The following is a 14,012-nucleotide window of genomic DNA, read 5'->3' as shown; positions in this document are numbered from 1 at the left end:
GCTGCGAGTCGGTGCAAATCTGCCTCGATAAAAGAAATGGACTATAGGAGGACACAATCAAATCATTGTTCTCTAGTCTTGGGTAGTGCCATAGCCTCTGTAAACATGATCTTATACTGTCTTGGGTTAGATTTCTCAGGAGAACTATTTAGGTCTTATTTCCTTAATTTCCTTTCTCCATTGGGCTATTTTCTCTGTTAATTATAGAGCTATAGCACCATGCTTCTCCAACTAGTGGTTTGGCTTAGCTAATAATAATTAGGAAGATCCTTCCACAATCTAGTTACAGCTGGAATAAAACGTCTAGAATTATTATGGGCACAGTAGCTTCTTCTGGGTCCATTCTTATTGAAATATCTTATAGAGAAAATAGACACTAAAACAAGTAATGAATGAAAAAAAAAATTCTGATAAGACATGGAAGTTTATATTTTACAATGCTAAATCTTAAAGGAATGATAAAAGAATAAAGATTGATTATAAGATTTAGAGATAATAAGAAATAAAGATCAGTGTAAGCTTAATCATCAAATCTCCTATTGCGTCTACTGACGCAAAGGTCCTCGGTTAAATTTCGCCAATCGTCTCTAACTTGAGCTTTTAAATCAATACTTCTCCATTCATCATCTCCTATTTCACGCTTCATAGTCCTCATCCATGTAGGCCTGGGTCTTCCATCTCTTCTGGTGCCTTGTGGAGGCCAGTTAAAAGTTTGGTGAACTAATCTTTCCTGGGGAGTCCGAAGAGCTTGCCCAAAGCATCTCTATCTACCCCTCATCATGATCTCATTCACATATGGCACTAGAGTAATTTCTCTTATAGTTTCATTTCTAATCTTGTCCTGCCATTTAACTCTCTCTACAGTATTCTTCTGAGGGCTCTATTCTCAAATCTACAAAATCTATTGGATATTGTTTCATTGTCATACCACAACTCATGTCCATACAGCAACACCGATCTCAATAAACCGATATATAGCCTAACTTTTATATGTAATTTCACGCGATTTGATTTCCAAATTTTACTTAACCTAGCCATTGTCAGATTTTCTGGTTTTTTTTTTAATCTTTCATTAAACTAAAATTCTTGAGATCCTGTATTAGAGATCATAGTTCCTAAATGTTTAAACGATTCCATCTCAATAATCTTTTTTTCCTTCCAATGATATTTCATCTTCCATTGCATATTCCGTTCTCATCTCTGTCTTTCTTCTGTTTATCTTGAGCCCAACCACATATGATATTTCATGCATTCCGGTAAGCCAGCTTTGCAAGTCTTGTGGTGTTCTGCTAATCAGGACAGCGTCATCAGCATACTCTAGGTTAACTAATTTCCTGTCACCAATCCAGTCCAATCCATCTCCACCATCCCTAACTGTTCTGTGCATTACAAAATTGATGAGGAGGATAAACAACATGGGTGACAACACATTCTCTTGGAGCACTCCACTGTTAACTGGGAATTCATTTGATTGGACTCCACTAACATTAACTTAGTACTTGCTATGCTCATGAACAGACTTAATCAAATTTACATATTCAAGAGGAACTCCATAAAAACGCAGGACTCTCCACAGGCTGGTGCACTATCAAATGCTTTTTCATAGTCCACAGTTGCCATCAAAACTGGATTTCTGTATTCTACATATTGCTATACCACATGTCTTAGAATGAAAATTTGATCTGTGCAACTTCTACCTTTTCTAAATCCAGCTTGTTCATCAATCTTTCTCTCTAGTCTCTTCAGAATGAGCATACTATATATTTTCATGACAGCTGACGTAAGTGTGATGCCTCTGTAATTATTGCAAACAGTCAGATCTCCCTTTTAATGCAATTTTCACCAACACTGCTAGCTCCCATTCATCAGGTTTTGCCTCTTCCCACCACATTATAAAATAATCTTATAAATATTCTGGGAGTCAATTCATTTTCGGCCAATATCATCTCACCAGTTATTCCATCGTATCCAGGGGCTTCCCATCTCTTGAGTTTTTTAATGATAGCTCCGACTTCAAACACACTGAATTCATTCATAGGGACAAGGTCCTCATCAGCTTCATGTATATTAATCAAATTATTCCCTTCGTATCTCCTATTAATAACCTCATGAAATGTTCCATCCAACATTCCCTTTCTTCATATTCTGTTGTTAAGATAGATCCATTCCTCTTTTTTATGAGTATATGCTTCTTCTTCTTTGCCTCAGTAGAAATTTCATTAATAATTCTATGAGCAGTTCTTACACCATAGCCACTCCCTGAATTCTTAGCTTTGTCAGCCTCATCTGCTTTACTGTCTAAATATTCTCTCCAGTCATTCCTGTCTTTTTTTTTGACTCCGCCGTCAATACTGGAAGATTGATCAATGTATCTTTAGTGTGAAATAAAAAAAAAGCTAGTTATGGATTAAAAACATCTATTGTGAAATACTAATTTTGATGGAATACACCAAGAGCAAAAACCTGTTTTAGGTATATTATCAATGATTTAGATTTCCTTCCTCCATTCAAACCAGATATAACTGGATTTTGTTATGATTCTTGAGCCTGAGGCTCAGAGGCTCAGTGGCTACTCCTGTAGGCTACTGTTCTATGCAGACATTTAGCCAATGCTTTCACAAGTGAAATAATTTAATGTGAGATGTGTGTCTTTATTTATTTTGTGCATTCACGTGATATAAAAATGAAGGGAAATAACCCATTATGCAGAAAAGACATTGGAGTGAATTTAGTGTGGAAAATGACACAAAGCAAAAGTCGTTGGTTTATAAAATTGTTTTAAAATAAACTATTCTGATAAGGTATGCAAAAATTGGGATATCTCTAATGTAAACAGGGATGGATAGCTCTAACATAAAGGTTAATTGCTCAGACAGCTTTTTCAGGTAAGAATCTATATTAAAAGCAAAGAAGTTTGGTGATTTGATGGTAAAAATATTATTATTATTATTATTATTATTATTTGGCTATCCCCCAAAATTAGGGGAAGTGCCTTGGTATATAGATAAAATTATTATTATTATTATAATTATTATAATAATTATTATTATTATTATTATTATTATTATTATTATTATTATTATTATTTGGCTATCCCCCAAAATTAGGGGAAGTGCCTTGGTATATAGATAAAATTATTATTATTATTATTATTATTATTACTTGCTAAGCTATAACCCTAGTTGGAAAAGAAAAATGCTATAAGCCCAGGGTCTCCAACAGGGAAAATAGCCCAGTGAGGAAAGGAAATAAGGAAATAAATAATCTACAAGAGACACAATAAACAATCAAACTAAAATGTCTTAAGAAATGTAACAACATCAAAATACACCTTTCATATATAAACTATGCAAACTAAAAAAGCAAGAGGAAGAGAAATAAGATAGAAGAGTGTGATAGCTAGTACTACTGCAAAGATCGATGTGAAAATACGAATTACATAAACTGTCCAATGTTTATTTGTGAGGCCGTTTTCTTTAAGGAAATTTATCTAAACATTAGTGTAATAGATTTTTTTTTGTAGTGGAGCAATATATTTATTGTAAAAACTGCATTTTTAATTTTGAAAGTATAAGTATTGTGTCAATTCTGTGTTTTCTAAGAAATATTACAGTACAGTTTAAGATTATCCACTATTCTAGTTTCGCATGATTGTAGAATCAATGTGATGATATCAGTGTCAGCTTTAATCTTGCATTGTAAAAGTGATTATAAACTCAGTGAATATCTTTACGTATTCAATTATAGATGTCTGTATGGATATGAGTCGCGGTATGACAATGAAACAATATCCAACAGATTTCGTAGATTTGAGAACAAAGCCCTCTGAAGAATATTGAGAGTTAAATGGCAGGACAGGATTAGAAATTAAACTATAAGAGAGATTACTCGAGTGCCATATGTGGGTGAGATCATGGTGAGGGGTAGATGAGGATGGTTTGGTCATGCTCTTCGCACTCCCCGAGAGATATTAGTTCACCAAACTTTCAACTGGGTTCCACAAGGCACTAGAAGAGTTGGAAGACCCCGGCTTACATGGCTGGGAATATGAACCGTGAAGTAGGAGATGATGAATGGAGAAGTATTGATTAAAAGCTCAAGATACAGGCCCCTGGCTGAATCTAAAAGAGGCATTTTGCGTCAATAGGCGTAGGAGATGATGATGATAACGATGATGATGATGATGATGATGATGATAGATGTCTAGGGCGTTTATTTGCCCTCTGCTATAATTTGTTGAGTATGCCTACTGAAATAACAATTATACTTTTTTTATATTTAGATACTATCTTTAATGACACTCAGTATAAACTTTTCATCTCCACGCTTTTTAGTCACAGTCTCTTCAGCCTTACGGAATTGAAATTTTACAAAAGACATTAAAGAAAATGAATAACTAAAATCAATTCTTTTTAGTCAGGTAGATTTGCATCGACTAGCAGGGGTGCATTTTTAGCTCGGAAAAGTTGTTTCCTGTTCGCTGATTAGTTGGACAAGATAATTCTAACCAATCAGATAGCAGGAAACTTTTTCCGAGCTAAAAAGACACCGCTGCGAGTCAGCGCAAATGCGCCTCATTAAAAAAATTGAGTATAGATTGCAACTGCATGTGTCTGGAATCATAATGGAGTCTCTGCAACCATGTACATGGTTTTAAAAGCCAGCATTCAAAAGACATAGGCCTACATAATTCTTCCCCGGAAGAGTGGGAACAAAACCACAAACGAACAACGTTAGCACAACTCCAAGTCAGTGTAAAGTCAGTCTATTGACAAATAGATACATCATATATTTAGTGTTGTTGTGGCCGATGTGGTAACGTCTCTGACTGGTAATCGCCAGACTGGAGTTCGTGTCCCGCTCAATCTCGTTAGTTCCTTTGGTCGCTGTAACCTCAACTTCCTTGTGAACTAAGGATTGGGGGGTTTTGAGGAGCCTATAGGTCTACCTGCTGAGTCATCAGCAGCCTTTGCCTGGTCCTCCTTGGTCCTTGCTTGGGTTGAGAGGGGTCTTAGCTGCTGATCATATTTACTGTATATATGGTCAGTCTCTAAGGCATTGTCCTGCTTGCTGGGGCAATGTCACTGTCCCTTCCCTCTGCCATTCATGAGCGGAAATGAAAGGAAAGACTGATCAAAGGATAAAGTCAACCTAATGGTAAGATAGTCATCTTTTTCCTTTTTTTCTTTCGGCTTCTCTTATCATCAGGGTCGTCACAGCTGATCATCTTTCCTAATTTACTTTTATCCACCGAATCTATAAATCTCATCCTAGGCCTACCTCTCATCCTCCAGCCTGGTGGCTCCATGCTTAGCATCGTCCTCTTAGCATACTCTTCCTCCATTCTCTCTACATGGCCGAACCACCTTAGTCTTGATCCCTTGATACCTTTTCAATCTGATTGATATGTGTGAAATTATTTCTGATCTTAAACCTCCTCATCACCCCCAGGTACCTTGACAATCTAATGGCAAAAATATAAGGATGTCGTAAATGGCGGTTATGTAAATATTCAATCTGTTGGCAATGGAACAATTTAAATTCGACAGGTGATAAATGGAATATATTTTGTTCTTGAAGAAACTGAAGACTCTCCTGTTAGGGTTTCCATGATGTGGATTTGGCAATAAACAATAGTTATGCAGTGTGGTATACAAAATACCTAAGGAGTAGACCTATACGATTAACTGAATGTGTAGGTCCTGTTGTGAGTATGGTTCCCCTGCGTGATAGGACAAGGAAAGCAGCACTTATTGTAAGTAGAAAGAGACAATTCGCCCTTTACTGAAAAAAAGTCATCATCATCCTACGCCTATTGACGCAAAGTGCCCCGGTTAGAATTCGCCCGTCGTCTCTATCTTGAGCTTTTAAATCAATACTTCTACATTCATAATCTCATACTTCACGCTTCATAGTCCTCAACCGCGTAGGCCTGGGTCTTCCAACTCTTCTAGTGCCTGGTGGAGCCCAGTTGAAAGTTTGGTGAACTAATCTCTCTTGGGGAGTTCGAAGAGCATGGTCAAACATCTGTAGGTCTAGGTCAAACCATTTCGTCAGTCGGCTCTATCTTGAGCTTTTAATTCAATACTTCTCCATTCGCCATTTCCTACTTCACGCTGCATAGGCCTACTTCATAACCGTTGGAAGAAGTGTGTCATACGAAGAGAAAAAAATATTCTATTACGGATTAAGATATGCGAAATGACACACCAAGTTATCATAATATGACATCCATGATATTAAAGAGAATGGCTAAGCATCATGCACCCAGCACAGGAATAAATATGGATGGCCTTAAGTGTAACTTATCTATGGGTTTTAGAGCTTTCAAATATGCAGCCCCAAGATTATATAACAAGCTAGATACTCAAAAAGACTAAATATACTAAGGCTTTCAAGAAGAAACTGAAGACTTTCTTGTTTTCCAAGCGCTTTGATAATGCAGATTTGACAATTAACGCGGAATAGGTTGTATGATAGTCTAAATACTTAAGAATGTATACGACAAACGAACAAACCCGTGTGTGACAGGACCAAGAAAACAATAGTTTTAAGTAGATAATTTACAAACCATTACCATGTTTCATAAATTTTATACAAAGGAGAGAGAAAAAAATATTCTATTTCCATTGTTTCTGCAAAATCTCATCACATCATACTGTTCTTGAAACATTTTATTTTTTTCTAGTTTCTTTTCCTCACTGGTATATTTTCCCTGTTGTAGCCATTGAGCTTATAGCATCTTGTTTTTCCAATTATGGCTGTAGTTTAGTAAGTAATAATAATAATAATAATAATAATAATAATAATAATAATAATAATAATAACATTTCCAGTTAATGTTAAACAGCCATCCAGAAACCCAGATTAAAGAGAGAGAGAGAGAGAGAGAGAGAGAGAGAGAGAGAGAGAGAGAGAGAGAGAGAGAGAGAGAGAGAGAGAGATTATCATACCCATGGTCGTTGACGTATAAGAATAACATCCTTGAATATCAATTATATCCCGTACATACGGCGTTCTTAATGATAACAAGAACTGCTCTCTCTCTCTCTCTCTCTCTCTCTCTCTCTCTCTCTCTCTCTCTCTCTCTCTCTCTCTCTCTCTCTCTCTCTCTCTCTGCGTTTTGTATTCATATATAACAAGGATAAGAAAGAATTAAGATGTTTACATAGGTACGCATCAGCGGAAGTAAATAAACTTGCAAGTTTACCTCGAGACAACGGTAAACCTGACTATATCTCAGCATGTGGCAACTCGCCATATGTTCAGTATACAGTTTATTTACATGATTATCAGTCTAATTTAACAACGAAGACAGTAACAAATTGTTAATATGGCAACACAGTGGAGTGACTACGCTACGCTTTTCGTAAAGGTTTATCGCAATATGGAATAACGTATCGAGGGGAATTAATATAAATATAAATTACTTTAAGACTCGTCTTGTGGACAGACACAATTTCCAACGATTCTCCTGTCTCCTAAACGAGGATAGAGATATTTAAGATATGAGATAAGTGACTTATAGCAGTATTAAAACGACCCGCGATAACAGGTTTATCAAAAAACAGCTGTCTTGTTTTGTTGATTCGTCTCCCCTCTCTCTCTCTCTTTCTCTCTTCCCGGGCAACGCGGAATTTGGTCGACATTATATTTCACGTTTTGTAGTTTCATCATGTTACGTTCTGTAGTCTCCTCATATTTATAAATAAAAAGTTACAGAGATCTACAAACTACATATACGTTTATGATTAGATTATATAATTACCATAAATATGGAGAATTATCTAAAGAAGTTTTAGTAGCCAAAAAGGCAACATTTTCGACCCCTAGCCAGTGTTGCCAGATGGGGTAGTGTAGAAATCCACAAATCTCAATGAAAATATCTCCAAAACAACACAAAAATCACCATTTCCACTAATACATTACCACAAATTACAATTTCTCTTGATCATGTAGGCATTACTAATATAGAAATTAATCACTATACTTCATAAAATTGCAAATAACTAATTGCGACAGTATAAGGGTTTGATCATCTTTGTTTTTCCTTCATAAAAATAGTACAGAATATCCCCATCGGACAGCAAATATCCCCAAATCTAGGAATAAATTCCCTTATCTGACAACACTGCCCCTAGCAGATCAATGGAGAAGAGGTGACGTCACACGCCAGTATTGTATCAGGCGTGGTGAGAGTAAGACGAACCTTTGACGCCGTTAAACGATTTTCGCAACCACTAACATTATCCTCGCGGAAATATTTGCGTTACCGTCGTGTTACGAATACCGTGATTTCGAGCAGTGATATACACGAGAATAGTAACAGTATTGTAACGTTTAGAAGCAGTTCTCGTCCATGTTTTGTTTAGGCCACCCAGAGGCTTGAGAGAAACCCGCTTGTCGCATACGTGCCTAACGTAAATAATATAAATATTAAACGTTAACACATTTCTATATACGGCATTTAGTGCGACGGTCCATATATTCTTTGAAGGTAAGATTGTTTATTTATAATTCAACCTTTGGGACTTCGTAAGGGAGGCCTAATCTAAATGTTAAAAGCCCAATCTTTGATGGGCCTTGCTTGGTAGATAAGGTTTTAATCGTAAGTATATGTTTAGCACTGGTATTTTATTTTGATGGTTAATTTGTTAACGAAAAGTATCTTTTCCACAAGAGTTACCATAGTATTCAAAGTAACTGTTACCTATTGTAGGCATAGAATGTTTATTGTCCTGGCCAGACAGGTAACTTAGCATAGAATATGTTTATTGTCCTGTCCAGACATGTAACTTAGCATAGAATATGTTTATTGTCCTATCCAGACTGGTAAATTAGCATAGAATATGTTTATTGTCCTGTCCAGACGGGTAACTTGGCATAGAATATGTTTAATATCCTGTCCAGACTGGTAAATTAGCATAGAATATGTTTATTGGGTATTATTGTCCTGTCCAGACATGTAACTTAGCATAGAATATGTTCATTGTCCTGTCCAGGCTGGTAAATTAGCATAGAATATGTTTATTGGGTATTATTGTCCTGTCCAGACATGTAACTCAGCATAGAATATGTTCATTGTCCTGTCCAGGCTGGTAAATTAGCATAGAATATGTTTATTGGGTATTATTGTCCTGTCCAGACATGTAACTCAGCATAGAATATGTTCATTGTCCTGTCCAGGCTGGTAAATTAGCATAGAATATGTTTATTGGGTATTATTGTCCTGTCCAGGCTGGTAAATTAGCATAGAATATGTTTATTGGGTATTATTGTCCTGTCCAGACATGTAACTTAGCATAGAATATGTTCATTGTCCTGTCCAGGCTGGTAAATTAGCATAGAATATGTTTATTGGGTATTATTGTCCTGTCCAGGCTGGTAAATTAGCATAGAATATGTTTATTGGGTATTATTGTCCTGTCCAGGCTGGTAAATTAGCATAGAATATGTTTATTGGGTATTATTGTCCTGTCCAGGCTGGTAAATTAGCATAGAATATGTTTATTGGGTAATATTGTCCTGTCCAGACATGTAACTTAGCATAGAATATGTTTATTGTCCTGTCCAGACTGGTAAATTAGCATAGAATATGTTTATTGGACATTATTGTCCTGTCCAGACTGGTAAATTAGTATAGAGTATGTTTATTTGGTATTATTGTCCTGACCAGACGGGTAAATTAGCATAGAATATGTTTATTGTCCTGTCCAAACGGGTAACTTAGCATAAAATATGTTTACTCGCCTATCCAGACGGTAAATACATTTTTATTTGTAGCCCTAAGGTTAAAGGATGTAGGCATACATTTCGATTGTGCAAAAATAATACACCAATATAATTACGAATTTACGATAATCAAATGTTTATATACGCCCTAAAATGTGTATATATTTCCGTTCGTGGTTGACCTTGTTTACGCTAAACTGGACGGTTATCTTAAACCCACGTGTTGTTTTTCCGGGTCCTATAGTCAATGAACCTGTGACCATTCTCTCTCTCTCTCTCTCTCTCTCTCTCTCTCTCTCTCTCTCTCTCTCTCTCTCTCTCTCTCTCGTGTGTGTTCCATTGGAAAGGCTTGGTGCTTAGCGATGCATTCGGCAAGGCTTGGGTTCTTAAGTTAAATTAATTATAGAGATAAACAACTGCATTGAGTCAAGGTCGCAGAGGCCCGGACTAGGGCCCGCCACTGCAGTTGCAAGTTTCACAAGGTCGTAACGCTATTTGTATTAAGGAGGGAACTGTATTTATTTAGTATTGGATTGAAAAATTGTATAGATAGGCCTAATTGCACACTAAGTAATGGTGTTATGTCAGCCGCCACTCGCTGTTGTTAAAAATGTTATTAAACTCATCATTATCTACTCCTATTCCTATTGACGTAAAATGCCTTGGTTAGATTTCGCCAGTCGTGTCTATCTTGAGCTTTTAAATTAATACTTTTAACATTCGCCTTCTCCCGCTTCACGCTTCATAGTCCTCAGCCATGTAGGTCTGGGTCTTCCAACTCTTCTCGTGCCACGTGGAGCCCAGGTGAAAGTTTGGTGAACTAATCTCGCTTGGGGAGTGCGAAGTGCATGTCCAAACCATATATATATATATATATATATATATATATATATATATATATATATATATATATATATATATAATGTGTGTGTATTTAGATGTTCATAGTTTAAAATTATATAAAATGTTGAATAAAGTTATAAATAACAAATGTTATAGGTCACTGATCTTACCTTAAGGTTATAAAATCAATTGTTAAACAACCAAAAAGGAGCATGCATGTTAATATTAGGGGAGAAGCAGTGTATAATGAAATGTAGAAGGCTAATGCAAACTGCCTCGTAAGAAAAAAAAAGAAAAAAAAAGGTTAATTGTGAACCTGTCGTTAGCCTATTTGAATAATGTGTAGGCGAAGCGAGAGAGGAACAGACGGCTTAAGATAAAGTTAATTTATTAAGCATTTGCATCTAATGACGCATCAGCGAAGGACTTGTTGCATAGAATATTTTTTTATATATATTTTCTAAACTAAAGCCGCTATTCATTACGATAAATTGGAATGATATGACATGTAACTATTTTGTATTTCATAAAATAGAATATTGGTCTAATTGCGTTTTAGGTATGACACTTGACTTGCAATAGTTATTTGGATAATGTAAATTTGGCTAATTTAATTAACAAGGAATATGCTGTGTGATACTCTAAATACCTAGGAGTGTATAGGACATACAGATCTTGTAGCTCCTGTAGGGTTCAAGCCATAAAGTATTTTAAAGGAAATAAATTGCTCTCATATAGGCCTACCTGCACAATAGTAAAGTAAATATATTGCTCTCACATAGGCGTACCTGCACAATAATAAAGTAAATAAATTGCTCTCGCATAGGCCTACCTGCACAATAGTAAAGTAAATAAAATGCTGTCACATAGGCCTACCTGAACAATAGTAAAGTAAATTAATTGCTCTCACGTAGGCCTACCTGCACAATAGTAAAGTAAATAAATTGCTCTCACATAGGCCTACCTGCACAATAGTAAAGTACATAAATTGCTCTCACATAGGTCTACCTGAACAATAGTAAAGTAAATTAATTGCTCTCACGTAGGCCTACCTGCACAATAGTAAAGTGAATAAATTGCTCTCACATAGGCCTACCTACACAATAGTAAAGTGAATAAATTGCTCTCACATAGGCCTACCTGCACAATAGTAAAGTAAATAAATTGCTCTCACATAGGCCTACCTGCACAATAGTAAAGTAAGTAAATTGCTCTCACATAGGCCTACCTGCACAATAGTAAAGTGAATAAATTGCTCTCACATAGGCCTACCTGCACAATAGTAAAGTAAATAAATTGCTCTCACATAGGCCTACCTGCACAATAGTAAAGTGAATAAATTGCTCTCACATAGGCCTACCTACACAATAGTAAAGTGAATAAATTGCTCTCACATAGGCCTACCTGCACAATAGTAAAGTAAATAAATTGCTCTCACATAGGCCTACCTGCACAATAGTAAAGTAAATTAATTGCTCTCACATAGGCCTACCTGCACAATAGTAAAGTACATAAATTGCTCTCACATAGGTCTACCTGAACAATAGTAAAGTAAATTAATTGCTCTCACGTAGGCCTACCTGCACAATAGTAAAGTGAATAAATTGCTCTCACATAGGCCTACCTACACAATAGTAAAGTGAATAAATTGCTCTCACATAGGCCTACCTGCACAATAGTAAAGTAAATAAATTGCTCTCACATAGGCCTACCTGCACAATAGTAAAGTAAGTAAATTGCTCTCACATAGGCCTACCTGCACAATAGTAAAGTAAATAAATTGCTCTCACATAGGCCTACCTGCACAATAGTAAAGTAAGTAAATTGCTCTCACATAGGCCTACCTACACAATAGTAAAGTACATAAATTGCTCTCACATAGGTCTACCTGCACAATAGTAAAGTAAGTAAATTGCTCTCACATAGGCCTACCTGCACAATAGTAAAGTGAATAAATTGCTCTCACATAGGCCTACCTGCACAATAGTAAAGTGAATAAATTGCTCTCACATAGGCCTACCTGCACAATAGTAAAGTAAATAAATTGCTCTCACATAGGCCTATTTGTAAATAAATTGCTCTCACATAGACCTATTTGTAAATAAATTGCTCTCACATAGGCCTACCTGCACAATAGTAAAGTGAATAAATTGCTCTCACATAGGCCTACCTACACAATAGTAAAGTGAATAAATTGCTCTCACATAGGCCTACCTGCACAATAGTAAAGTAAATAAATTGCTCTCACATAGGCCTACCTGCACAATAGTAAAGTAAGTAAATTGCTCTCACATAGGCCTATAGGCTTTACTGCACAAAAAGCGAATTCTAGGACAAAAGATTCTCTCTCTCTCTCTAAATCAGGAATCGATATGCTTGACGCTTGATTTGTTAATCGTATCGAGTGACGCAGCCACTCATGAATACAAGTTTGTCAAACGCTGTTCTACATGCAAGTGTTTGAAGTGATGTTCGAACGTGTGAACGGGGTATTTGGTTGTCGAACACGTTCGTCGAATGGTTCGAAGAAAGTCTGTTCTCGCCTGACTTTTGTGGGCGGAACTTCAACGTCCACAAACCTTATGCAATTGTGGCTGACTCCATCATTTCGAATTGTTTGAGAATAAGGTTCAGCAACCGGGTTCGACGAACTGCTTGACCGTCTAAAACCAAGGTCTACGGACCTTGTTGTAAACCCCGTTTTAGACCATCCGTTAAGGTTTAGCATTTTGACCAGGGTTTAAGAATATTGAGGTATGTTACTGCGATTATAAATACAGTTTAAAGTGCAATTTTTTTTTCTTTATAGCACTTGAGTTTACTGTACTTGCTTCGTCTAGCAATACTTCACACTTCAAGATTCAGTTGTTCTTTCTCTGCTAGCTTTAAGCATAGGTCTATTTTGAACTAAATGCTTTATAAGCCACACTCGTTTTAAAACTTTTTTTTTTTTTGGGGGGGGGGGCTGCTCTTAAGTCCACTGTGTTGAATGCGTTTGTTTTTTATGCACTAGATATTTTTTACAAATGTAATTTTAATGCAGGTATGGTACTACAATTTACACCACCTATACAGCACTGGGGAATACTAGTTTGTTACCAGCCATGAGTTTTGAAAATCTTTTATAAGGTTGACTAGTAACTACATACGACTATTTTCTTACAATTAAAGGACTAAACATTCTCATATTCTCAAACTGCGTTTGCTAAAGATAAATTAAATGAAATATTTTAAAAGAAGTTGAAAAAATAACAATGTTGTTTATAGAAGTCAACATCTGGTGCATGTTTATGTATAAATATTAATAATAAAGCCATGCCATTTGATTGCATAGTAGATATATCTGGTTTATATATAGACATATCTTTGATGTTTATTGAAGTTAAAAGGGTTTTTATCGTTTGTTACATCGACACCTTGCGTTAATAATATTCATT

The 14,012-nt window shown here is 36.0% G+C and overlaps 1 protein-coding gene across 2 annotated transcripts in view; it reads left to right on the top strand.

Annotated features, from left to right (window-relative positions):
- The first annotated feature begins 8,170 nt into the window (after positions 1–8,170).
- The window catches only part of LOC137623082 (WD repeat and SOCS box-containing protein 1-like), a 99,727-nt gene continuing 93,885 nt past the window's right edge, over positions 8,171–14,012 (top strand). For both annotated transcript variants that reach the window (XM_068353737.1, XM_068353735.1), the window contains exon 1: positions 8,171–8,497. The gene's annotated coding sequence lies outside the window, so the exon portion shown is untranslated. The remainder of the gene's footprint in view (positions 8,498–14,012) is intronic.

This window comes from Palaemon carinicauda, chromosome 30, assembly GCF_036898095.1.
Source record: "Palaemon carinicauda isolate YSFRI2023 chromosome 30, ASM3689809v2, whole genome shotgun sequence".
Classification (NCBI taxonomy): Eukaryota; Metazoa; Arthropoda; class Malacostraca; order Decapoda; family Palaemonidae; genus Palaemon; species Palaemon carinicauda.
This window is presented reverse-complemented; position numbering and strand designations above follow the sequence as displayed.